The sequence below is a fragment of the Saccopteryx bilineata genome, chromosome 6, assembly GCF_036850765.1.
Source record: "Saccopteryx bilineata isolate mSacBil1 chromosome 6, mSacBil1_pri_phased_curated, whole genome shotgun sequence".
Taxonomy (NCBI): domain Eukaryota; kingdom Metazoa; phylum Chordata; class Mammalia; order Chiroptera; family Emballonuridae; genus Saccopteryx; species Saccopteryx bilineata.
This window is the reverse complement of record NC_089495.1, coordinates 157,365,264-157,391,233: the sequence shown is the minus strand read 5'-3', so window position 1 is coordinate 157,391,233 and position 25,970 is coordinate 157,365,264. Positions and strand designations below refer to the sequence as shown.

Below are 25,970 nucleotides of genomic sequence, written 5' to 3'. Positions count from 1 at the left end.
ACAGGTATTTGGATATCATGAAATACCCTTAAATTTTTTCAAAAGGAAAAACTGGTTTTGGATGATGAGGGAGAATCAAACCAGTCATTTTTAACATGGTCCAGCATCTATTTTCAGAATCACATTTCTGAGCTCTGCTCTCCATCTTTGTCCTGCTTGGTCCGATGCACCATTCTGCCCCATTCTTGCTCCTTGTCAGAAGCCTGTAAGGCTCCATTGTGTTTCCTTCAGGTTGGTGGATGTGCTTAAGCTGCAGGACCAGCAGAAGCGTCCCGTGAAGGCTTTATCCGAGGGAATAAAGAGAAAGGTAGGGGCGGGGCTTGCTGTTACTCTGCACAGCCCTCAGTTCCGTGCCAGATGCACTGTTCCTCTCGTTCCAGCTGTGCTTCGCGCTGAGCATCCTGGGAAACCCGTCAGTGGTGCTGCTGGACGAGCCGTCCACGGGCATGGACCCAGAGGGGCAGCAGCAGATGTGGTGAGGAGATGTCACTAGTAACCCAAAGTGAAATTGTTTTACTTATGAAATGAAAGACATCGACATTATCAGGAATGCAATGTTATCGTAAAAACTGATAGCACACCACAAACAACTTTCTGGAGGAGAAAAGGATATTCTGACAAGCTAATACTCTAAGAATGTCATTCTCATCATAGATTGTCCTGCTATGCATGGCCCATTTTTTTTACCGTCCATCAGATCAAGCTATGTTAAGTTCTAACTCTTTCTGCAACATCACCTGATGCATAATTCTTTTAGAAGAAAAAAAATCCATCTCCAGAATATATTCTTTAATTATTTTAGAAATATTCTGAAAGTTGTCATTGTGTACTTTAGGGTATTTGTCATTATCATCAGGCTTTTAAATAAGTTCTTATTTTCTATCTTTTTTCCTAATGCCTTCTCATAAATATTCTTAAGTTTTTAAAATTTTATTTAGATAATTAAATTTAACAGAGTGACATTGATTATGTTGTATACTCATCACCCAAAGTCAAATCATTTTCGTCACCATATATTTGTCCCTCTTTTCCTCCTTTCCCCCATGCCCTTCCCCACATCCCTCTTCCCCTGGTAACCACTTCACTTTTATCTATGTCCATGAGTCTCAGTTTTATATCTCAGCTATGTGTGAAATCATATAGTTCTAAGCTTTTTCTATTCCACTCACTATAATGTCCTTAAGGTCTATACATGTTATCATAAATGAGAATATGTCATCATCTCTTATGGCTGAGTAGTATCCCATTGTATATATGTACCACTTTGTCCAGTCCTCTATTGAGGGACATTTTGGTTATTTCCCTATCTAGGCCACTCTGAATAATACTGAGATGAATATGGGGGTGCATGTGTCTTTATGTATCAATGTTTTCGAGTTTGGGGAGGCAGATACCCAGTTGTGGGATTGTGGGGTCATACGGTGATTCTATTCTTAACATTTTGAGGAACGGCATACTTTTTTCATAATGGTTATACTAATTTGCCTTCCCACCAGCAATGAATGTGGGTTCTTTTTCTCCACAGCCTCTCCAACACTTGTTATTAACTGTCTTGTTGATAACAGCCAATAAACCAGGTGTGAGGTGGAGTCTCATAGTAGTTTTGATTTTCATTTTTCAAATAACTGGTGAAGATTAGTGTCTTTTTGTATACTTGTTGGCCATTTGCATGTACTCTTAGGAGAAGTGTCCATTCATGTCCTCTCCCCATTTTTTAATTGGATTATTTGCTTGTTTGTTGCTGAGCTTTGTGAGTTCTTTATATAAATATATAATGTATATTAACCCTTCATTGGAACTGTTGTTTGCATATATCATCTCTCATTTTGTTGACTGCTTATTTGTTTTGTTGTCAGTTTATTTTGCGTACAAAAGCTTTTTAGTTTGACATAGTCCCATTCATTTATTGTTGCCTTTACTTCTCTTGCCATTGGGATAAGATTCATATATTGTTCTCTAACACCAAGGTCCATGAGTTTAGTACCTAGGTTTTCTTTTATGTAATTTATTGTTTCAGACTTTATATTTAGGTCTTTGATGAATTTTAAATTAATATTTGTTCTGGGAATAACTGGAGTAAATTTAATTATTTTGCATGTGACTTTCCGATTTTCCCAGCACCATTTATTGAAGAAATATTCTTTTCTCCATTTTGTGTTTTTGGCTCCTTTGTTGAAGATTATTTGTCTATACAGTGTGGTTTTATTTCTGGGCTTTCAATTCTATTCCATTGATCTGTATGTTTGCTTTTCTGCCAATACCATGCCATTTTGATTATTGAGGCTCTATAGTATTGTTTGAAGTCGGGCAGTGTGATACCTCTGGCTTCATTCTTTATCCCCAGGATTTCTTTGGCTATTCAGGTTTTTATAGTTCCATAAAAACATGATGATTTTTTGTTCTTTCTATTTAAAAAAATAAAATTTGGATTTTGATGATGATTGCACAAAATTTGTATATTGTTTTGGGAAACATGGCCATTTTAACTATGCTGATTCCTCCAATCCATGAACATGTAATATTTTTCTATTTCATTGTATCTTTTTCAATTCCTTTTTTATAATGCTTTGTAGTTTTCAATATATAGCTCCTTCATATCCTTTGTTAATTTTATTCCTAGGTACTTTTTATTATTGTTACAATTGTAAAAGGAATTGTTTTTTGGTTCTTTTTTAAATTCATTTTTCAAAGTTTCATCATTGACATGGAGGAAAGCAATAGACTTTTGTATATTGATTTTGTTCTGTGACTTTATTGGTTTATTGTTTCTAATAGTTTTCTGGTGGAGTCTTTGGGGTTTTCTATATAGAGGATCATGACATCTGCAAAAAGTGATGCCTTTACTTCTTCTTTCCTGATATGGATGCCTCTTATTTTTTCTCTTGCCTGGCTAAAACTGCCAGAACTATGTTGAATAGAAGTGGAGAGAGTTGGAGCATTTTCTTGTTCCTGATTTTAGAGAAAAAGCCTTCATTTTTTCACCATATAATATGATATTACCTGATGGTTTGTCATACATTGCCATTTTGTATTGAGGTACCTTTTTTCTATGTTGTTTTAATGAAGTGTTTTAAACATAAATGGATGTTGCATGTTATCGAATACCTTTTCTGCATCTATTTATAGGATCACATAATACTTGTTGTTTTGTTGATGTGGTGTATTACATTGATTCATTTATGTTGAACCATCCTTGTGCTCCTGTAATGAATCACACTTGATCGTGATGTACTATTTTTTTATGTGTTGTATTCCATTTGCTACTATTTTTTTTAAAGATTTTTGCGATTGTATTCATTAGAGATATCTGTCTATAGTTTTCTGTGTGTTGTTCTTGCTAAGTTTTGGTATTAGGGTTAGTTGGCCTCATAAAATGTGTTAGGGAGTATTGCTTCTTATTCTATTTTTAGAAGACTTTGAGAAGGATAGGAACCACATCTTTGAATGTTTGGTAGGATTCACTAGGGTAGCCATCTGGTCCTGGACTTTTATTTTGGGGGAGATTCCTGATAGGTGTTTTTAATTCCTCCCTGCCTATGGGTCTATGTAGGTTTTCCTCTTCTTTGTGCTCACTCTACAAAGATTGTATAGTTCTCAGAATTTATCCATTTCTTCTAAGTTGATGAATTTGGTAGCATATAATCTTTCTTGATATTCTATTATGACCCATTGCATGTCTCTTATGTCTGTGGTAAATCTCTCCTCTTTCATTTTGTATTTTGTTTATATGAGTCCTTTCTCTTTTATCCTCAGTTCACTTTGTTCATTACACATATAAGTGAGATCATTTGATATTTGCCTTTCTCTGCCTGGTTTATTTCACTTAGCATAATAATCTCCAGGACCATTCATCCTGTCATAATGGTAAGATTTCCTTCTTTCTCACCGCCACACAGTATTCCATTGTGTATATGTACCACTGCTTTTTTTCTTTTTTTTTGTATTCTTCTGAAGTTGGAAATGGAGAGGCAGTCAGACAGACTCCCGCATGCGCCTGACCGGGATCCACCCAACATGCCCACCAGGGGACGATGCTCTGCCCAATTGGGGCGTCACTCTGTTGCAACCAGAGCCATTCTAGTGCCTGAGGCAGAGGCCAAGGAGGCATCCTCAGCACCCGGGCCAACTTTGCTCCAACGGAGCCCTGGCTGCGGGAGGGGAAGAGAGAGACAGAGAGGAAGGAGAGGGGGAGGGGTGGAGAAGCAGATGGGCACTTCTCCTGTGTGCCCTGGCTGGGAATCGAACCCAGTACTCCTGCACGCCAGGCTGATGCTCTACCACTGAGCCAACCGGCCAGGACCTATACCACTGCTTTTTAATCCACTCATCCACTGACAGATACTTGGGTTGTTTCCAGATCTTGGCTATTGTAAACAATGCTGAAATAAACATTGGGGGGTGCATATGTCTTTCTGAATCAGTGATTTGGTATTTTTAGGATATGTTCCTAACAGTGGGATAGCTTGGTCAAAAGGCAGTTCCAGTTTTAATTTTTTGAGGAAACCCCATATGTTCTCCACAGTGGTTGCACAAGTCTGCATTCCCACCAGCACTTTAGGATGGCTCCCTTTTCTCCACGCACTCGCCAGCACATATTGTGTGTTGTATTAATTTTTTTGTTTTGTTTTTAATATTTTAATTGATTTTAACTTATTGTGTTTACATAGATTCTAGTATAGCCCCAATGCATCCCCCGTCCTGTGTTCCCCCTCATCATCCGTTTTGTCCCCCTCTCCACAACATCTTCCAGCCTTTTGTCCAGAATTTGCTTTTATGCTCTCAATAACACTGTTTTATGTGTATATAATTTCACCAATCTCTTTCCCGTCTCTGATTCCATTCTATCATCCCTTTCCCTCTGTCTGCTTTCCCTGTGGTCCCTTTGATCCTACCCCATCTCTGTTTTGTTCCTCAGTTCACATTGTTTTTTAGATTCCTCAAATGAGTGAGGTCATATGATATTATTCATTCTCTGCCTGGCTTATTTCACTTAACATAATAGTTTCCAGGTCCATCCATGTTTTCGCAAAAGGTAATATTTCCTTCTTATTTATGGCCCCATAGTATTCCAATGTATATATGTACCACTGCTTTTTAATCCACTCGTCCACAAGACAGATACTTGGCTGTTTCCAGATTTTGGCTATTGTAAACAATGCTGCCATAAACATGGGTGTGCATTTCTTCTTTTGAATCATTGATGTGGTGTTCTTGGGATATATTTCTAGAAGTGGGATGGCTAGATCAAAAGGCAGTTCCATTTGTAATTTTCTGAGGAATCTTCATACTGTTTCCTACAGTGGCTGCACCAGTCTGCATTTCCACCAGCAGTGCAGGAGGGTATCCTTTCTCCACAACATCACCAGCACTTATTGTGTGTTGTTTTGTCAATGAGCACCATTTTGACTGGGTGTGAAGTGATATCTCATTCACACCCAGTTTTAATTTGCATTTCTCTAATGACTAGTGATGTTGAACATTTTTTCATCTGCCTATTGGCCATCTGTATGTTCACTTTGGAGAACTGTCTATTCATTTCTTTTGCCCATTTTTCCATTTTTGATTGGATTGTTTACCTTCCTGGTGTTGAGATATAGAAGTTCTTTTTAAATTTTAGTTATTAACCCCTTATCAGATGTGTTGGTGAACATGTTCTCCCATTGTGTGGGTTGTCTATTCTGTTCTTGGTGTTTTTTGTTTTGCAGAAAAGCTTTATAGTTTGATATAGTCCCATGGTTCATCTTGTCCTTTATTTCACTTGCCCACGGAGAAAAATCAGCAAAAATATTGCTAAGAGAGATATTGGAGAGTTTACTGCCTACAATTTCTTCCATGATAGTTATGGGTTCATGACTTACATTTAAGTCTTTTATCCATTTTGAGTTTATTTTTGTGAATGGTATAAGTTGGTGGTATAGTTTCATTTTTTTGCAGGTAGCTGTCCAATTTTTCCAACATCATTTGTTGAAGACTGTCTTTACTCCATTGTATGCTCTTACCTCCTTTGTCAAATATCAACTGAACATAATAGCATCAATTTATTTCTGGGTTGTTTTCCATTGGTCTATATGCCTGTTTTTATGCTAGTACCAAGCTGTTTTGAGTACAATGACCTTGTAGTATAACTTGATATCAAAAGTGTGAGTCTATGCACTTTATTCCTCTTTTTCAAGAGTGCTGAAGCTATTCTTGGTTTATTTTGTTGTTTTTTTAAATTGCATATAAACTTTTAGAATATTTGTTCTATATCTTTAAAGTATACCATTGGTACTTTAAGAGAAATTGCATTGAATTTATAGGTTGCTCTGGATAATATAGACATTTTAATTATGTATATTCTTTCTATCCATGAACATGGTACAGTATATGCTTCCACTTGTTTATATCTTTCTTGATTTCTTTTATCAATGTTTTAAGATTTTATGAGTACAAGTCTTTTACTTCCTTCAGGAGTAGTCAACCTTTTTATACCTACCACCCACTTTTGTATCTATGTTAGTAGTAAAATTTTCTAACCACCCACCGGTTCCACAGTAGTGGTGATTAATAAAGTAGGGAAGTAACTTTACTTTATAAAATTTATAAAGCAGAGTTACAGCAAGTTAAAACATATAATAATAATTACTTACCAAGTACTTTATGTCAGATTTTCTCTAAGTTTGGCAAAATAAATCTTTATAAAACAACTTACTATAGTTAAATCTATCTTTTTATTTATACTTTGCATAAATAGAAATTACATTAGTTAATTGAATTATTAGTGGGATCCCTGAGGCTGATGCTGGGAAACTAAATATTGAATATTTGGTTCAATTTATGTGAGAAACAAACAAAGGTCATCCCTTTTGGAAATATTCAGGTGGTTTCTTTCATCATAATATGATTAACAGCACTAAATCCTGATTCTACAAGATATGAGGTAGGGAAAGGTATCAATAAACAATACCATTTTCCACATATTTGGATATAAGACTGGCATTTTTTTATTTTGCCATAGGTTTTCATATCCACCACTGTTGAATTTATTTTTATTTTTTTTGTATTATAAAGAAAGCTTTATTATAAAATATTGACATTAAGAATGTATTTAGAGAGTTCTTTTCATAGGTTGATATTTTTTTCCCTATTTGACTGAGGTCATTAAGAAAGCATTCAAAGAAAAAAAAAGAAAAAACTTACACTTGAATTCTACAGTATAGTCACGTTTCTTTTTCTGTGTGTAAAAGTAACCTAAATAGAATGTGGAACACTGGGTGTGCTTATGTCCCTTATAGTGCTAAATAAACGTGCAATGATTGAATAAATGAATAGTAATATAGCCACAGAGAAGAGCAATTAGCATGAATGGTTAAAATTATCATTATTTTACAATATTAAACATGACATTAAAATAGCTTATGAAGTTTTAAAGCTGCAAAGGGTCTACTCTTTTAAAACATGAAAACCATGTTGCATTTCTGCACTATTTACCATTTTCCCTTACTTCTCAAATGTTTGTTATCCCATTTACCTAATTTCCTGCTTTTCTCTAATATCTCATCCCTGATTTTTGCTTTCTTTGCAGTCACTTGCTTCTCACTCTCTATATACTGACCCACTATAGTTACCATTTCTAGTTCTCTTCATTTCTTGGTGTAAATCCAGATTTCTATCTGGTATCAAACAGTTTGAGGTGAAATCATTTCTCTTGTCCACTAGATACACTGAATCACAAGGTATATTTAAAGCTGTCATTGGCCACCATGTGAAGCTGGAAAATGGGGCTATCCCAGGGGTAGCAGAGCCCACTATTATATCTTGGTTGTAACCTTTGAGCTCTATATTGAATTGCACCCAAAGATAGATTCAGTCCTAGACCACTGATGCTCAAATTTTATTATGCATCAGAGAAACTCAGAGGGCTTGTTAAAGACGATGGCTGAGCCCCTCAGTCGGACTTTCTGGTTTAGTAAATCGGGTTGGAGCTTCAGAAATTGCATTTCTAACAATTGATGCTGGCTCAAGAACCACATTTTGGAAATTGCTGTCCTTAATATTTCAATTAAGTGATTTTTTTAAAGCATATTTGGGTTTGGTTTTCTTTTTTTGTGTGTGTGTGTGTTTTCTTATTTTTTTTAAATAAATTTTTATTAATGGTAATGAGATGACATTAATAAATCAGGGTACATATATTCAAAGAAAACATGTCTAGGTTATTTTGTCATTAAATTATGTTGCATACCCCTCGCCCAAAGTCAGATTGTCCTCCGCCACCCTCTATCTAGTTCTCTGTGCCCCTCCCCCTCCCCCTAACTCTCTCTCTCCCTCCCTCCAATGTCCTCCCTCCCCCCACCCCTGGTAACCACCACACTCTTGTCCATGTCTCTTAGTCTCGTTTTTATGTTCCACCAATGTATGGAATCATGTAGTTCTTGTTTTTTTTCTGATTTACTTATTTCACTCTGTATAATGTTATCAAGATCCCACCATTTTGCTGTAAATGATCTGATGTCCTCATTTCTTATGGCTGAGTAGTATTCCACAGTGTATATGTGCCACATCTTCTTTATCCAGTCTTCTATTGAAGGGCTTTTAGGTTGTTTCCATGTCTTGGCCACTGTGAACAGTGCTGCAATGAACATGGGGTTACATGTGTCTTTACATATCAATGTTTCTGAGGTTTTGGGGTATATACCCAGTAGAGGGATTGCTGGGTCATAAGGTAGTTCTATTTGCAGTTTTTTGAGGAACCACCATACTTTCCTCCATAATGGTTGTACTACTTTACAGTCCCACCAACAGTGGATGAGAGTTCCCTTTTCTCCGCAGCATCTCCAACATTAGCTATTACCCGTCTTGTTGATAATAGCTAATCTAACAGGGGTGAGGTGGTATCTCATTGTAGTTTTGATTTGCATTTCTCTAATAACTAATGAAGCTGAGCATCTTTTCATATATCTGTTGGCCATTTGTATCTCTTCCTGGGAGAAGTGTCTGTTCATGTCCTCTTCCCATTCTTTATTGGATTGTTTGTTTGTTGTTGAGTTTTATGAGTTCTTTGTAAATTTTGGATATTAGGCCCTTATCTGAGCTGTTGTTTGAAAATAGCATTTCCCATTTAGTTGGCTGTCTGTTTATTTTGATATCAGTTTCTCTTGCTGAGCAAAAACTTTTAATTCTGATGTAGTCCCATTCATTTATCTTTGCCTTCACTTCTCTTGCCATTGGAGTCAAGTTCATAAAATGTTCTTTAAAACCCAGGTCCATGACTTTGGTACCTATGTCTTCTTCTATGTACTTTATTGTTTCAGGTCTTATATTTAGGTCTTTGATCCATTTTGAATTAATTTTAGTACACGGGGACAGGCTGTAGTCGAGTTTCATTCGTTTGCATGTGGCTTTTTAGTTTTCCCAACACCATTTGTTGAAGAGGCTTTCTTTTCTCCATTGTGTGTTATTGGCCCCTTTATCAAAGATTATTTGACCATATATATGTGGTTTTATTTCTGGGCTTTCTATTCTGTTCCATTGGTCTGAGTGTCTATTTTTCTGCCAATATCATGTTGTTTTGATTATCGTGGCCCTATAATATAGTTTAAAGTCAGGTATTGTAATGCCCCCAGCTTCATTCTTTTTCCTTAGGATTGTTTTGGCTATTCGGGGTTTTTTATAGTTCCATATAAATCTGATGATTTTTTGTTCCATTTCTTTAAAAAATCTCATAGGAATTTTGATGGGATTTGCATTAAATTTATATATTGCTTTGGGTAATATGGCCATTTTAATTATATTTATTCTTCTTATCCAAGAACAAGGAATATTTTTCCATCTCATTGTGTCTTTTTCTATTTCTCTTAATAATGCCTTGTAGTTTTCATTATATAGGTCCTTTACATTCTTTGTTATGTTTATTCCTAGGTATTTTTTTTGTTGTTGTTGCAATCGTGAAGGGGATTATTTTTTTGAGTTCGTTTTCTAATATTTCATTGTTGGCATATAGAAAGGCTATTGACTTCTGTATGTTAATTTTGTATCCTGCGACCTTACTGTATTGGTTTATTGTTTCTAATAATCTTTTTGTGGAGTCCTTCGGGTTTTCGATGTATAGGATCATATCATCAGCAAAAAGTGATACCTTTACTTCTTCTTTTCTGATATGGATGCCTTTTATTTCTTTGTCTTGTCTGATTGCTCTGGCCAGAACTTCTAGCACCACGTTAAATAAGAGTGGAGAGAGTGGACAACCCTGTCTTGTTCCTGATTTAAGGTAGAAAGTCCTCAGTTTTATGCCGTTTAATACGATGTTGGCTGATGGTTTATCATATATGGCCTTTATCATGTTGAGATATTTTCCTTGTATACCCATTTTGTTGAGAGTCTTAAACATAAAATTGTGTTGTATTTTATCAAAAGCCTTTTCTGTATCTATTGATAAGATCATGTGGTTTTTGTTCTTTGTTTTGTTGATATGGTGTATTATGTTAACCGTTTTACGTATGTTGAACCATCCTTGAGATTCTGGGATGAATCCCACTTGATCATGATGTATTATTTTTTTAATATGTTGTTGTATTCGGTTTGCCAGTATTTTGTTTAGTATTTTAGCATCTGTATTCATTAGAGATATTGGTCTGTAGTTTTCTTTCTTTGTGCCATCCTTGCCAGGTTTTGGTATGAGGGTTATGTTGGCCTCATAAAATGTGTTTGGAAGTATTGCTTCTTCTTCAATTTTTTGGAAGACTTTGAGTAGAATAGGAACCAAGACTTTTTTGAATGTTTGATAGAATTCACTAGTATAACCGTCTGGGCCTGGACTATTTTTTTGGGGGAGGTTTTTAATAGTTTTTTTCTATTTCCTCCCTGCTGATTGGTCTGTTTAGGCTTTCTGCTTCTTCATGACTCAGTCTAGGAAGGTTGTATTGTTCTAGGAATTTATCGATTTCTTCTAGATTGTTGTATTTGGTGGCATATAATTTTTCATAGTATTCTACAATAATTCTTTGTATATCTATGATGTCTGTGGTGATCTCTCCTCTTTCATTTTGGATTTTATTTATTTGAGTCCTGTGCCTTTTTTCCTTGGTGAGTCTTGCCAAGGGTTTGTCAATTTTGTTGATCTTTTCAAAGAACCAGCTCCTTGTTTTATTAATTTTTTCTATAGTTTTTCTGTTCTTTATTTCATTTATTTCTGCTCTGATTTTTATTACCTCCTTTCTTCGGCTAATTTGGGTTGTCTTTGTTCTTCTTTTTCTAGTTCCTTAAGGTATGAAGTTAAGTGGTATACTTCGGTTCTCTCTTGTTTGTTCATATAGGCCTGAAGTGATATGAACTTTCCTCTTATTACTGCTTTTGCTGCATCCCAGAGATTCTGATATGTCGTATTTTCATTTTCATTTGTCTGTATATATCTTTTGATCTCTGCGCTTATTTCTTCTTTGACCCATTCATTTTTTAGAAGTATGTTGTTTAGTTTCCACATTTTTGTGGGTTTTTTCCCCTCTTTTTTGCAGTTGAATTCTAGTTTCAAGGCTTTATGATCAGAAAATATGCTTGGTACAATTTCAATTTTTCTAAATTTGCTGATATTGTCTTTGTGGCCCAACATATGGTCAATTCTTGAGAATGTTCCATGTACACTAGAGAAAAATGTATACTCTGTCGCTTTGGGATGAAGTGTCCTGTAGATGTCTATCATATCCAGGTGTTCTAGTATTTCGTTTAAGGCCACTATATCTTTATTGATTCTTTGTTTGGATGACCGATCTAGAGCCGTCAGCGGTGTATTGAGGTCTCCAAGTATGATTGTATTTTTGTTAGTTTTTGTTTTAAGGTCAATAAGTAGCTGTCTTATATATTTTGGTGCTCCTTGGTTTGGTGCATATATATTAAAGATTGTTATGTCTTCTTGATTCAGTGTCCCCTTAATCATTATGAAATGACCATTTTTGTCTCTGAGTACTTTTTCTGTCTTGTAGTCAGCATTATTAGATATGAGTATTGCTATACCTGCTTTTTTTGGGGTGTTTTTTGCTTGGAGTATTGTTTTCCAGCCTTTCACTTTGAATTTGTTTTTATCCTTGTTGCTTAGATGTGTTTCTTGTAGGCAGCATATAGTTGGATTTTCTTTTTTAATCCATTCTGCTACTCTGTGTCTTTTTATTGGTAAGTTTAATCCATTTACATTTAGTGTAATTATTGACACTTGTGGGTTCCCTACTGCCATTTTATAAATTGCTTTCTGTTAGTTTTGTATCTAGTTTGATTCTTCTCTTTTGTTTTTCTATCATTTGTTTTTGTTTGTTTGTGTTTCATACTTCTTTCCTCTGTTGCTACCTTTTTTAAGTCAAGTGTTTTTGTGGTGGTTTTTTCAAGGGTGGTTACCATTAAATAATGAAAAGGGTACCTACCATATTCATTGTAGTACCCTATCTTATGAGTATTTCTGCACTTCATCGTCCTTTGCTACTGTTAATCTCCATTCTCTCCCCGCTTTTTTTCCTTTGTTGTCACAGTTTAAGTTTGGTTTTATTGTGTTCTTGGTGGAGCTGTTACTTGTGGTGTTGTTTTCTTTTGTTCTTTGAATCTGGTTGGAAAACCCCCTTTAGTATTTCCTGGAGTGGGGCTTTCTGCTGATAAATTCTCTCATCTTTTCTGTATTTGTGAATGTTTTTATATCTCCTTCGTACTTGAAGGATAGCTTTGATGGGTATAGTATTCTTGGCTGAAAGTTCCTCTCTTTCAGGGCTTTAAGTATTGGGGTCCACTCTCTTCTAGCTTAGAGTTTCTGCTGAGAAATCTGATGATAATCTAATAGGCCTTCCTTTATATGTTGTACTCTTCTTTTCCCTGGCTGCCTTGAGAATTTTTTCTTTGTCATTGGTTTGTGTCATCTTTATTATGATGTGCCTTGGAGTGGGTTTGTTGGGGTTAAGAAAACTCGGTGTTCTGTTTGCTTCTTGAATTTGAGGCTTTAGTTCTTTCCACAGGCTTGGGAAGTTCTCGTCTATTATTTGTTTGAGTATATTCTCCATTCCATTTTCTTTCTCTTCTCCCTCTGATATACCTATTATTCTTATGTTATTCTTTCTGATGGAGTCAGACAATTCCTGTAGGGCTTTCTCGTTTTTTATTATTTTTGAGTCTCTTTCTTCTTCTCTCTGTTGTGCCTCAAGTTGTTTGTCTTCTATTTCACTAATCCTATCTTCTATCTGGGCTGTTCTGTTAGCTAAGCTTGTTACCTCGTTTTTCAGCTCGTGAATTGAGTTTTTCATTTCTGTTTGATTTGTTTTTACAGTTTCAATTTCCTTGGTAATATATTCTTTGTGTTCATTGAGTTGTTTTCTGATCTCCCTAAATTGCCTTTCTGTGTTTTCTTGTATATCTCTGATTATTTTTAAGATTTCTATTTTAAATTCTCTGTCATTTAACTCCAAGGCTTCCAATATGTTAATTCTTTTCTCCATAGATTTTTCCACATCTATTTGTGTTACCTCTCTTTCTTTTGTATCCATAATATTCTATTTCCTCTTTCTTATTGGCATCTGAGGGTGGTCTTGTTGATAGCACTAATTAGAATTAATAAAGAGTAAAAAGTAAAAAAAAAAAAAAAGGTAAAACACCCCACAAAAAAACCCAGTAATAATTTATTATTTCCCCCTTTTTTCTTTCTTCTCTTTCCCTCCTCTCCCCTCCTCAGGGAAATATCGTGATGACCTGTGAATTATATTATGCTAAATGGAACAAAAACTGCCTATAATGGAGGGCCTGATTTGGGGTGAAGAGTTCAAGGGGTAAAAAAGGAGTAGGGACCTACTAGATGCAAAAAAAAAAAAAAAAAGGAAGAAAATCTTAGACAAGCATAAGATGATTTTCTTGTAAGTGTTGGTCGACTAAGAGATATAATGAGAGGGATAAGAGGGAACCATAAAAAAGGAGAAGAAAAGGATAATAAAGAAGAAAAAAATAAAAATAATAAGTAAAATTCTGTTGTATTAAGTGGAGTGAAGACTAAATACAATGGAGACTTTGGGTTGGGAGGAATGCTAGTGAGTTAAAAAGCAATGTAAAAAGTACCCAAAATGCCACAAAAATAAAGAAACAAACAAACAAAAAAACAAAAACAAGCGAAAAAGAAAAATAAAACCAAAAAAACCCCTTGAGTCCCAAATTAACTAATTTGTTCATGATTGAGGATTAAATGGGAGAAAAAGTAAAACGAGAAAAGAAAAAACGAATAAAAAGGAAAAAATAAGAAAAAGAGAAAAACGAAGGAATAAAAAAAAAAGGAAGAGAAAAAAACAAAATAAAGCAAAAAAAAAACAAACAAAAGAGGAGAGAGTGATAGTTAAGTATTTTAGAGTATAACCTTAAAGGAGGGTGAGGATGAAGAAAAGAAATAAAATGTAACACTCATGGGTAGTGTAGTTCAAGAAAAGGGAAGCATAAGATGGGCTGAGAATAAAACGACCGAGGTGGAGGAAATAGAAATAATAATAATAAAGGCAATAAGATAGAAGAAACAAACAACAACAACAAAAAAAATTAGTGGAACAAGTTGTAAAGTCTGTGGATTTTTCTTGATTTTGAGAGGTTAACTTCTTCCTTTTTCTTTTCTCTCTCTCTTCCTGGTCGGTGACTCTGTACCCCAGGCTCTGCCCCTGTGTCACACTTAGGTAGGGATTTGCAGTTGATGGGATTCTATGGCAATGTCATATAATTGGCTTTAGTCTTGCTGGTAGTCAAGGCTTGTTGGCGTTTGCAGGGTCCAACGATGAGAGAGTTTGCTTTCCTGGATTCTTTCTCCTAGTCCCCCCTTCCTGAATTAGCAGCCTGGTGATCCAGCTATAAGGCTGCAACTGCTTCTGCCTGGGGAGTAAGAGGCTCAAAGAGCTAGGAAATCCCCACTCTATCCCCACTCAGCGCGTGGCTTTGGGAAAGGCTCTGGCAGTCAGAGCATCCAGTGTAATCAGGTGGGGGTGGGAGTCAATTGTTTTCAAGGTGACTGTTCAGCGCCTAGCATTCAGTTGGACCACTCAACCCAGGCTTTCCACACTTTGTAGCCTGTTTTGGCTGGGTAGAAGAGGCACTAGTCTCTGCTTGCGAATAGTGTAGTATAGATCTTATTATCTGCCAAGTCCCTCTTGTTAGCGTTTATCCCTGAATATGGAGGCTCTATCAATCAGAAGTTGCCCCCGCCCCTTTAGCGAGAGGCACTAAAAAATATCACGCCTTTTGTCTTGGATTGCTGAACTGAGAGAAATCTTATCAATTAGAGCCCCGTGGGTGCGCAGATTTCATGGGTTAAGCTAATTTCAGTGATTGGGACCGCAGCTGTGCTCCCGAAGGTATTTCAGGCTGCCTGCCCGCCCCTCCCCCAATGCTTGATTGTTAGCTTGAATGGCTGGGTGAGGTGCCCCGCCCACGGAGAGAATCTCCCAAGTAGGGAAGACTGCCCTGGCGCCTCTCCCGCTCGCCCCTCCGCTGGCGGCTGGGGTGCACCGGGCACAGGATAATGGGGCACTCTGTGTGTGCTGGCCAGTAGGGTGCTCTGGGCGCATGGGATGCCCAGGGCACGCGCGCAAATGGGGTGCTCCGGGCACCGGTGGCTGGGGTCTCTCACTCACAGTGCGCGGGCCGCTGGGAACGTTAGAGGTGCTCGCTCTGCAACTGGACCGGGCGCGCGCCAGCGGCTGCTCGCTGCTCCTGAGTGAGGGCCGACTCACCACAGGCACACTCCCTCTGCGGCTTGAATGAACGTCCCTTCGGTAGTTAGCTTCCTCCACACCCTCGTCTCTCAGATTCAAGTGATAACAGTCCTTTCACTTTCAGTTTGTGTGGAACTCCGGAATGCTCCGAGGATAAACTTTTCTGTTTCTAGTTGAGAAATTTGTTGTGATTTTGGAAAGATCTGTCGGACGCGCTGCTCACGGCACCATTTCCATGACGTCCCGGTTTTGGTTTTCACACTGTTGAATTTATGTTTACTTTCTTCATCATATCTAGTTTCTAACAGTTCTTCTTGGCAAGTTGTGTCAGCCTCTTCAATATTTGCAGTAAAAGGATTTTTTCATCCAGTCACATACCTTCAATTTCATAATATCTTCAAATCATTTTTCCATGTCCAATTTAAGTTTTTTGAGGTGGTTAGTGAATCTGTCAATATCATCTGGAGTTATATCATCTTTTATAGATGATAATTGAGGGAACTGATGAAATTCTCTCTTCAATAGATTATGACAAAGTTAGTTCAATAAATAATAGTACAAAACTTTGGCAACCTATAAGAGTTTTATTAGCTCCTTGAAGCTGCAAATTGACATCGTTAAATCTCTTGAAAATACCTGCCAAGTAAAAGGCATCATTCTTTACTGTTTTTAACTGTTGACACTGATTGGTCTCATTATTACTTTCAAAAAATTATATGACATTATCATATAATGTTACAAATCTAGCCAAAGATGTACCCTTTGACAGCCACCAAACTTCTGTGTGCAAAAGTAACTTAATAAAATCTTCATTATTGTCCTGTCAGAGCTGCCGAAACATTCTATTATTCTTTGCATTGGATTTGATCTTGTTTATGGCTCAAATTATTGTAGTTAATGATGAATAGAGACTTGTACTTAGATGTTTTCCTATAAGATGTTGTCTGTGTACCACACAATGAATACATAAAACATTTGGCACTTCTTGCTTCAAATAAGCAACAAATCCCTGATAGTGACCTACCATTGATGGTGCTCCATCAGTAGCACATGCAACAATATTATTCAAAGGAATATTATTTTTTATAAAGTATGTTCTCACAGTATTAAATACAATCCTTTTGTATCTGTGATAAGATTTATTGCGAATAGCATTTCTTCTCATAATATATTGTTTTTGTCAAAATAGTGTACATATGCCATCAATAAAGCATCATTATCTGCAATGGTAGATTTGTCCAATTGCATGGAAAATGAAGAGTTTTGGAGAATACTTATAAGTTTGTTTTAAACATTATCTGCCATTTCATCAATTTGTTGCTTTATTGTGCTATCGCTTAGGGGCAACATTTTTAAAATTTGAGATATATCCTGATGCATTACTGTTGAGATAAATTATTTTATAGAGGGTATTATTACAGTTTCTCCAATATTATAGCTTTTACCACTTTTTGCAATTATTTGTAAAATGCAATAAGTGGCAATTAATTCATCTTCATTCATTGTATGTTGTTTCTTAAATGATGCAACAATAGTTGAATGATTTTGAAATTTTTTATATATTTTCTGAAAATATTTAATGGGCTTGTCCTTGTCATTTGGATGTTTTGTAGAAAGATGTTTTTGCAATCAACTTGGCTTCATTGCCTCATTGGATAATGTTTTATGGCACAATAAACACATTAGATGTTGTTTATTTGCAACAGATTCTATGAAACCCATCTTCAGATACTCTGGCAAATAGCCGTGTGCATTTTTTTGTTTTGTTTTGTTTTTGAGACATGGGCCCATGATATTTCACAATATTTTGTTTGAAGCTGTAAGCACATGCTTACTCTCAGAAATCTAACTACGTACTGACTTTAGTTTCAATTATGTAATAATTTAGCTTCACTTATGTAACATGAACAAAACTTATGCACTTGAAGTCTATTGCATGGTCGCGACGTTACAAGTGTCATGGTTGAGCAAGAATTTGTCCAGAGGAGACTAAGTTAGTAAGTATCCGTGGTTGTGCATTTTATAAAATTTTATGTAGTGGGTGTTGGTCAATGGCATCACTTCTTTGCAATCTGGGCGAAGTAGCGAGACATCGACTAGTTTTGGCAGTCCAAGGGGGAATTCTTAGAATGTCGCCCTATTACCCTAAAATCCGGGAATCGAGATGAAAATATGAGTTAACTGGTGTCTCCATTGTCTGGCAGTTTCTGTCATAGAAAGAAGCGTCGAACCACGGAGTTCTTTGTCTACAGGGTAATAAAACGATGAACTGCTACTTTTTGGGTGAAAATAGCGGTCATAAACTGCCCGCCAGTTCGGGCGGTGGGTATGGACCTGGGGTCAGGTACCTGGCTGCTCGCGGATGCAAACCAGGTGGTTGCGAAAGAGGTCAGGTGCAGTCCCAATACAAATGCCCTGTAACAGAGTCTGACCACTGTCCTGATCTTGACTGGTCAACATTTTGTCAATTATCAATAGTATGTAATTGCAGCACCATTTGGTTGCTCTACTACCGCCCATCATGAAAGCTGGAACGCCCACTAGTGGGCAGTAGGGACCAGGTTGACTATCACTGACCTCCTTGATTAAATTTACTACTAGGTACTGATTTTTTTTGGTGCAATAGAGAAGTGGATTGTTTCTTCAATTTCTCTTTCAAACAGTTTATTGTTGATGTACAAGAATGCCACTGATTTCTGAGTATTAATTTTATATCCTGCCACCTGGCTGAATTCATTTATCAGGTCCAGTAGTTTTTGGACTGAGACTTTAGGGTTTTCTCCCATCCAAGTACTAACCAGGCCCAACTCTGCTTAGCTTTCAAGATCAGATGAGATCAGGTACGTTCAGTGTGGTATGGCTGTAGACAAGACTTTAGGGTTTTCTATGTACAGTAACATATTATCAGCAGATAATGAGAGTTTTAATTCTTGTTTTCCAATTTAGAAGCCTTTTATTTCTTCATCTTGTCTGATTGCTGTAGCTAGGGCTTCTAGAACTATGTTGAATAAGACTGGTGAAAGGGTCATCCCTGCATTGTTTCTGATCATAAGGGGATTGCTTTTAATTTTTGCTCATTGAATATGATGTTGGCTGTGTGTTTGTCACAGATGGCCTTTATTATGTTGAGGTATGTTGCCTGTATTCTCACTTTGCTGGGTCCTGAATTTTATCAAATGTTTTTCTGCATCTATTAATAGTATCATGTGATTTTTATTCTTTCATTTGTTTATGTGATGAACCACATTGACTGATTTGCAAATATTGTACCAGCCATGCCTCCCCAGAATAAATCCCACTTGATCATGATGAATGATTTTTTTCATGCATTACTGGATTCAATTTGCTAATATTTTGTTGAGAATTTTAACATCTAAGTTCATCAGGGATATTGGCCTATATTTTCTTTCTTTGTAGTGTCTAGTGTCTTTACCTGGTTTTGGAATGAGGACAATGCTTGCCTCATAAAAGGAGCTTGGAAGTCTTTCCTCCTGTTGAATTCTTTGTAATAACTTGAGAAGGATAAGAGTTCTTTGAGTATTTGGCAAAATTAGTCTGTAAAGCCATCTGATCCAGGACTTTAGTTTTGGGGGAGTTTTTTGATAACTGTTTCAATTTCACTTGTTGAAATCGCTCTGTTTAGGTTTTCTGATTCTTCCAGATTGAATTTTGAAAGATTGTATGTTTCTAAGAATTTATCCATTTCACCTAAGTTTTCCAATTTTTTGGCATATTGATCTTCATAGTATTGTCTTACAATCCTTTGTATTTTGGCAGTGTCAGTTGTTACTTCTCTATTTTAATTTCTAATTTTATTTATTTGATCCTCTCTTTTTTTTTTTCTTGATGAGTCTGGTTAAAGATTCATCAATCTTGTTTATTTTCAAAGAACCAGCTCTTGGTTTCATTGATCTTCTTTTTTTTTTTAGCCTCTATGTCATTAATTTGCACCCGATCTTTATTATTTTCTTCCTTCTACTTCCTCTGAGCTTCATTTGTTCTTTTTCTTCTAGTTCTTTTAGATTCAGGGATAAGTTGTTTATTTGAGCTTTTTCTTGCTTCTTAAGGTATGCCTGTAATTTTATGAACTTTCTTCTCATGACTGCTTTTGCTGTGTCCTATAAATTTTGAGTTGTTGTATGATCATTTTCATTTGTTTTAATGAAGTTTTTTATTTCTTCACTCATCTCATTGTTAACCTATTTGTTATTAATAACATGCTATTTAGCCTCCAAGTGTTTGAATGCTTTTAGTTTTTCTATTGTAGTTGATTTCTAGTTTCATGGAATTGTGATCAGAGAAGATGCTTGATATGATTTCAATATTCTTAAATTTATTGAGACTCTCTTTGTGTCCTCTTATGTGGTCTATCCCAGGAATGTACCATGAGCACTTGAAAAAAAATGTATATTTTGCTGCTTTGGGGTGAAAGGTTCTGAAGAATTCTATTAAATCCAGTTGATCTAGTATGTCATTTAAGGCTGCTGTTTTCTTTGTTAAATTACTGTCTGAAGGATCTATCCATTGATGTTAGTGGGGTATTAAAATCCCCTACTATTATACTACTGCTGCTTATCTCACCCATTATATCCATCAATATTTGCTTTATATATTTAGGTGTTTATTAGGCACATATTTATTTACAATGGTTATATCCTCCTGTTGTGTTGCTCTTTTTATCATTATGTAGTGACATTCTATATCTCTTTGTATGGGCTTTGTTTTAAAGTCTATTTTGTCAGATATAAGTATTGCTACCCCAGCTTTTCTTTTATTTTCATTTGCATGAAATTTTTTTTTCCATTCTTCACTTTGTCTATGTGTACATTTTTGTCTGATGTGGGTCTCATGTAGAGAACATATGTATGGATCCTGTTTTCTTATTTACACACCAATGCTATGTCTTTTGATTAGAGCATTTAAACCATTTACATTTAAGGGTATTATTGACATGTAGTTGTTCATTTCCATTTTATTGTTTAAATCTACAATCCTCTTTTTCTTAATTTTTTTTCCTTTGCCCTTTTTACAGCAGGCCCCTTAACATTTCTTGCCATACTGGTTTAGTTGTAATTTTTGAGGTTTTTTTTTGTCTAAGAAACTTTTTATTTCTCTTTCAATTTTAAATGATGGCCTTGCTGGATAAGGACGTCTTGGTGGTAGGTTCTTGCTTTGCATCACTTTGAATATTTCTTGCCAATCCCTTCTGGCCTTAAGTGTTTCTGTTGAGAAGTCAAATGTCATCATTATGGGTGATTCTTTGTAGGTAATTAATTGCTTTTCTCTTGCAGCTCTTAGTATTCTTTCTTTATCTCTTAACTTTGGCACTTTAATTATGATGTGTTTTGGTGTAGGCCTCCCTTGGTTCCCCTTAAAGGGACTCTCTGTGCTTCTTGAACTTGTGTGACTTATTCCTTCATCAATTTATGGAAGTTTTCAGCTTTGATTTCTTCAAACAGGTTTTCTATCCCTTGTTTGTTCTCTTCTCCTTCAGGAACCCCCATGATGCAGATGTTGTTTCTCTTCATGTTGTCACAGAGCTCCCTTAAAGTTTCCTCAGATTTTCTGAGCCTCTTTTCTTTTTGATGCTCTCTTTCCATGCTTTTGTTTATGATGCTCTCTAAATTGCTGATTTGATCCTCTGCTTCATCCAGCCTACTGTTAATTCCTTCTAGTGCAGTCTTAATTCCTGATATTGTATTTGTCATTTCTGACTTTTTTTTATGATTTCAATGTCTTTTTTTTATGCTTCTATCCTTTTTTTACGTGCTCATTATGTCCATCCATTGTTGCACTAAGATCCATGAGCATCCTAAAAATCATTGTTTTAAATTCTGCATCTGGTAGTTTGGTTACTTCCATCTCATTCTGTTCTTTTTCTTGGGATTTCTCTTGTTGATTGATTTGCATCACATTTGTCTCTCTTTGTATTTTTTCTGTGTATTAGGTAGCACTGTCTGACTTTGAAATTTTTGTGGGGTCTTTATGAAGAAGATGGACTCAGTGGTACTGCCCACCAGGCCACTTGTTTTCTTTGTTCTAGGAATGCTTCTTGTGGTACTACTTTCCCTTTTGTTGTATGTGAATATTTGATGCAGTTTGTGCTTTCATGGGTATGGTTATCCCTTCAGGCTGGCTGACTCGAAGGTCAACCTTGATCATGTGTATTACACACTGCAATGTCTGTCCTTTTGGGCATATTTATTCTCCACAGTGTCTGGTGCCTGCTAGACTCCACCTTTTGATGTGCTGTTTGTATAGTCTAAAGTTGGTGCTGTCTGCCACCCACTACCAGTAGTATTGGCTCTAGTTCTCCTTGGGTTGGCATCACCTGTTGTTTGTAACTTGCTTTGGGCTAACAGTCTGCAGCTACTGCACATTTTTTTATTTGTGTCTACATTTTCTGGGTACTATGGAAGGGGACAATCTTTGCATAATGATCAGTTTCCTTCTGCTTAGAGATGACAGCAGCTCAATACAAGCTTCAAGCTCTGTTAGATTTGTCTCCACTTTTCTGCTGCTCCTTCTCCTCTTACAGCTGCCTGGTCTTCCCACAGAGTCTTCTGTAGTAAGTTTGTAGTGTGGGTTCAGATTGACCTCTCCCAACCAACCACTCTACAAGTTGCATGCTTGGTAGGTTAGAGCAGATGACATTGTGAATACAACATTTGTGAGACCCCCTACCTCAGGGGTCTCTTGGTCAGTAGCTCAGTATGGGGAATGTGGCCCCTACTGCAGAGGTTGATCACTCAGCCACTGCTGGATACTCAGATTTTACTTCTCCCCAACAAGGTGAGCAGCAGGTTCAGACTGAGTATGGTCAACAGTCTCCTATGCAGAAGTTATTTCAGCTGGTGAGAAACCCCAGTATTAGGAGAAGACTGAAAGATTCTTTTCTTGGGGCTGATGGTGCCTCTTCTGAAGGTGGCTAAGCCCCTCAACCAAATCTATCTATAGACTCACAGGGACCTACATGTTAAATGTCCATGCTCCAAGCCTCTCTCCCTTCCCCCTCTGGAATCTAGCCTAGCAGGACATTATGTCCAGTGCCCAGGTTGGCTGATTGTGAACCTCCACCCTCTCCCATGAGCCAGTGTGCAGGTGTTGATCACAGAGAGTGGAATACGCCTCAGCTGGGTCAGGTGTGGGGAGCTTTTCTTTAGGATACCACTCTAGCAAAGGTTGTTAGGTATCGAACTGATGCCTTTGGCAGCTGGCCTCTGGATGTGCCAGCCATGGGCCTCCCTAGCAGGAACTCAGCAAAGACCAGTGGGAGACATTGCCTGTGACTGTCCCTCAGCAACCTTCTTATAGCTACAAGAAATTCAGAGTGCGTGACTGCTTCTGCTAGGCCCAGGTGTACATAGAAATACCAAGGTGCACTCCAAGGTTGGCTTTTACGCACTCTGGGCCTGGGGGGAAGTTTGCTCAAATGGCCATGTTTCCCTGAGTCCCATCTCCTGCAACCCCTATCTACTGGCCTCTTGGGCTCAGCCACTGAAAATATTTTTGCTAGAGTCTAGAGCCTGGGGAAATTCAGGAATTAGGAAGGGTGGTGGGTATGGCTCTGCCCCTTGGCCCCAGGTGTCTGTCTGTCCAGACATTTTTTACAGACCTAAGTAGCATATGGCCCCAGGGGTCTGGTGATTGTGGCTTCTGAGAGCCAGAGGTGTCATCTGCTTGCTCTGGACAGTTTCTGTTGAGTCTCCTGTGAGGCAAAATTACTTATCTTAGACTTGAGAGAGTGTGGAGGGAGCTCCGGCCTCAACAACAGAAAACTTAGTTACTGATGTGCCTCCTGCTTCCTGGCCTCTGTGAATGACCTGTGGCCATGACTGGGGTAGGAGAAACTCCTGGGGGTGGAACAGCTGCTATTCCCTAGGCTGATGCCACTCAGAGGAGATTGCTCCACCCAAGAAAAATCACAACTTCTCTACTGGAAAATGACTCAGCATGGGTGTTATGGTGATCATACCCTATAGTGTTTCTCCCTGAGTCTCCAACTTTACACTCTCCTCAAACAACTCCAGTCCTCTCAGCTCTCCCCCACAGAACTCTTGGAATGTGGCTGTGAACGAAGTGTTCATTGCTGGCCCTTTAAGATAGAATCTGCATCAGAGAGCTCTGCCTGTTTCTCACAGACAGAAACTTTCGCCATCTAGCCATGACAAATTTATTATGGGGTCTTGAACGGGAAAAGGTATGAAATTGTATAAGTGATAGACAGAGACTTAAAGATATATACATACAGATGGGTTTGGGAGGATGGCACAGAGAACAGTCTCTATTGTTCCCAAGCCATAACATGGCTGCTCCCAAAGACACATCCATCCCTATTCAAAGAAAAAACATGGTCCATTAGCAATTCAATTATTTCCAAGACAACTCTAAGACAACCCCCACCATACCATTTAAATCTAACTTTACATCAATAAGAAACTAGCTTCCAGCCTCTTCCGGAGAACATGGGTGGGATAAGTGAGAATCAGGTGTAGCTTTGTTAACTAAGCAGGTGAGGTGGGGATTTGGGCCCAGCACCTCTGTCTCATAGATATCCAGATTGTAAAAATAACCTGTTTATATTTCAGTCCCCAATGATTCCCCCTTTCTTTTAAAAAAACTTCAATTCACATTCTGTGACTCATTCTCATCGGAATTCCCATGTTCCAATTTGGAGGCAGACTGGAAAAATATAATATAAACAACAAAATTAAAATAGCCAATGCTAACAGATACTATAACAAGTATCCCAATACAATGAAGTGATTAAAATAAAATTCTTAAAGTTTTAAATGTCCTTAACATGTTAATATAATTTCACCAAGCCCATGTTGATACCATCACCACTTCACATTATTTGTAAATGTAACCCAACCCCACTTAAGTCTGAGAACTGTCCCAAGGAGCAGGAGTCACACACATTCAAGAAAAGTCCACAAGGCACTGGAGTTGTGGTCACATTTTTACACTTTGCAGCTAGACTCCAAGTCCCAATGACCACTGCTTTTAGCTGGTAATGATTCAGGTAGATGGAAAAGCCATCTGCAGTACATATGGAGATAGAATTTCTGTTTGTTTGTTTTTTCTTTAAACTGGAGAAAGGAACCCAGGGTGCCTTTTCCTGGAGCTCTGCATCCATGGGGTGGTGAAGAGAACCTTGGGATACACTATGCTGAGTGGCAGAGGTAAATTTGTCTAAATTAGGAGCAGGTCCCATCCTAAAATAGGCAGGGAACATTGAGGAAGTGGAATAAAGGAGACACTATATAATATTAAACAAAGCAGCAGAAAATAAGACTAGCAACACCCACAACAAAGGTCTTTGAGGGATGAATAAAAACCTGAATATTCAAGCAAGACATAGTAAGTGGCCCTCATTTCCATAAGAAATGAAATCAGTTTACCTGCTACTTGGAAGAAATACCCTAGGCTTGTCCACGGTGACATGAGATGAAGTTGATGTCTCTGGGCACCTTTAACCTTCAGTGGCAAGTCCCAGCAGGTTCGGAAAGGTTATATTATAGGTGGCTGTTAGCAGGGCTGGAAGAGACTGAACCCTCCCTTAGAGGAGTGAGGGGGCAGCTTACCTTTCATTGTCCCATTTTCCCACAGTAAAGGCATTTCCCTGATGGGGGCTGAGAAGCCTGGCAGGCTTTAGCTCAATGACCTTCCTTTCCAGTCTTGAAGCAGGGCCTTGATGGAGTCCTATGAAGCCCATTAGGGGTGTTGGAGCCTTTAAGGATGTATTCCAAGAGTTGGTACTTTGCCTGATCTCTTTTTGGGCTTTGTCTGCCTTTTCTGTTCTTCTTGGTCATTATAAACCTTAAAAGCCAATCTCAGTAGATCTTGCTGAGGGGTTTGAGGGTCCTCATCTGCCTATATAAACTTTTTCCATATATCTGGAGCTGATTGGAAAAAGACAAAACAGCATTATTAGCTGGATCAAATAAAAGAGGGTAGAAGTTTACAGGAGAAAGAGGTTTGGTGTCTCCTGTGGGATTCCAGAGTCTATCAGCTGCTGAATAACCCTGTACATCAGCATTCAAAATAAATTTTTTTAAAGTATAAAGCATGATAAAGTAGATTTGTGGTAGTTTCAGGATATGACTCCCCCTTTTTTATATTATTTATGATACAATTAACTTTTAAGCATTTGTTGAGCACATTTTATAATACCTTGACTTCAAAGATTGTAAGAAATACTTATTTTTATGTTAACTTCTAACAAAATATAGTAAATGCATTTTCAAGTAACATTCCTATACTTATTAAATAATTTCTACCCCA

At 37.3% G+C, this 25,970-nt stretch overlaps 1 pseudogene; it reads left to right on the top strand.

The window, feature by feature from the left end:
* The window catches only part of LOC136309408 (ABC-type organic anion transporter ABCA8-like), a 110,160-nt pseudogene that overhangs the window by 71,057 nt on the left and 13,133 nt on the right, over nt 1–25,970 (top strand).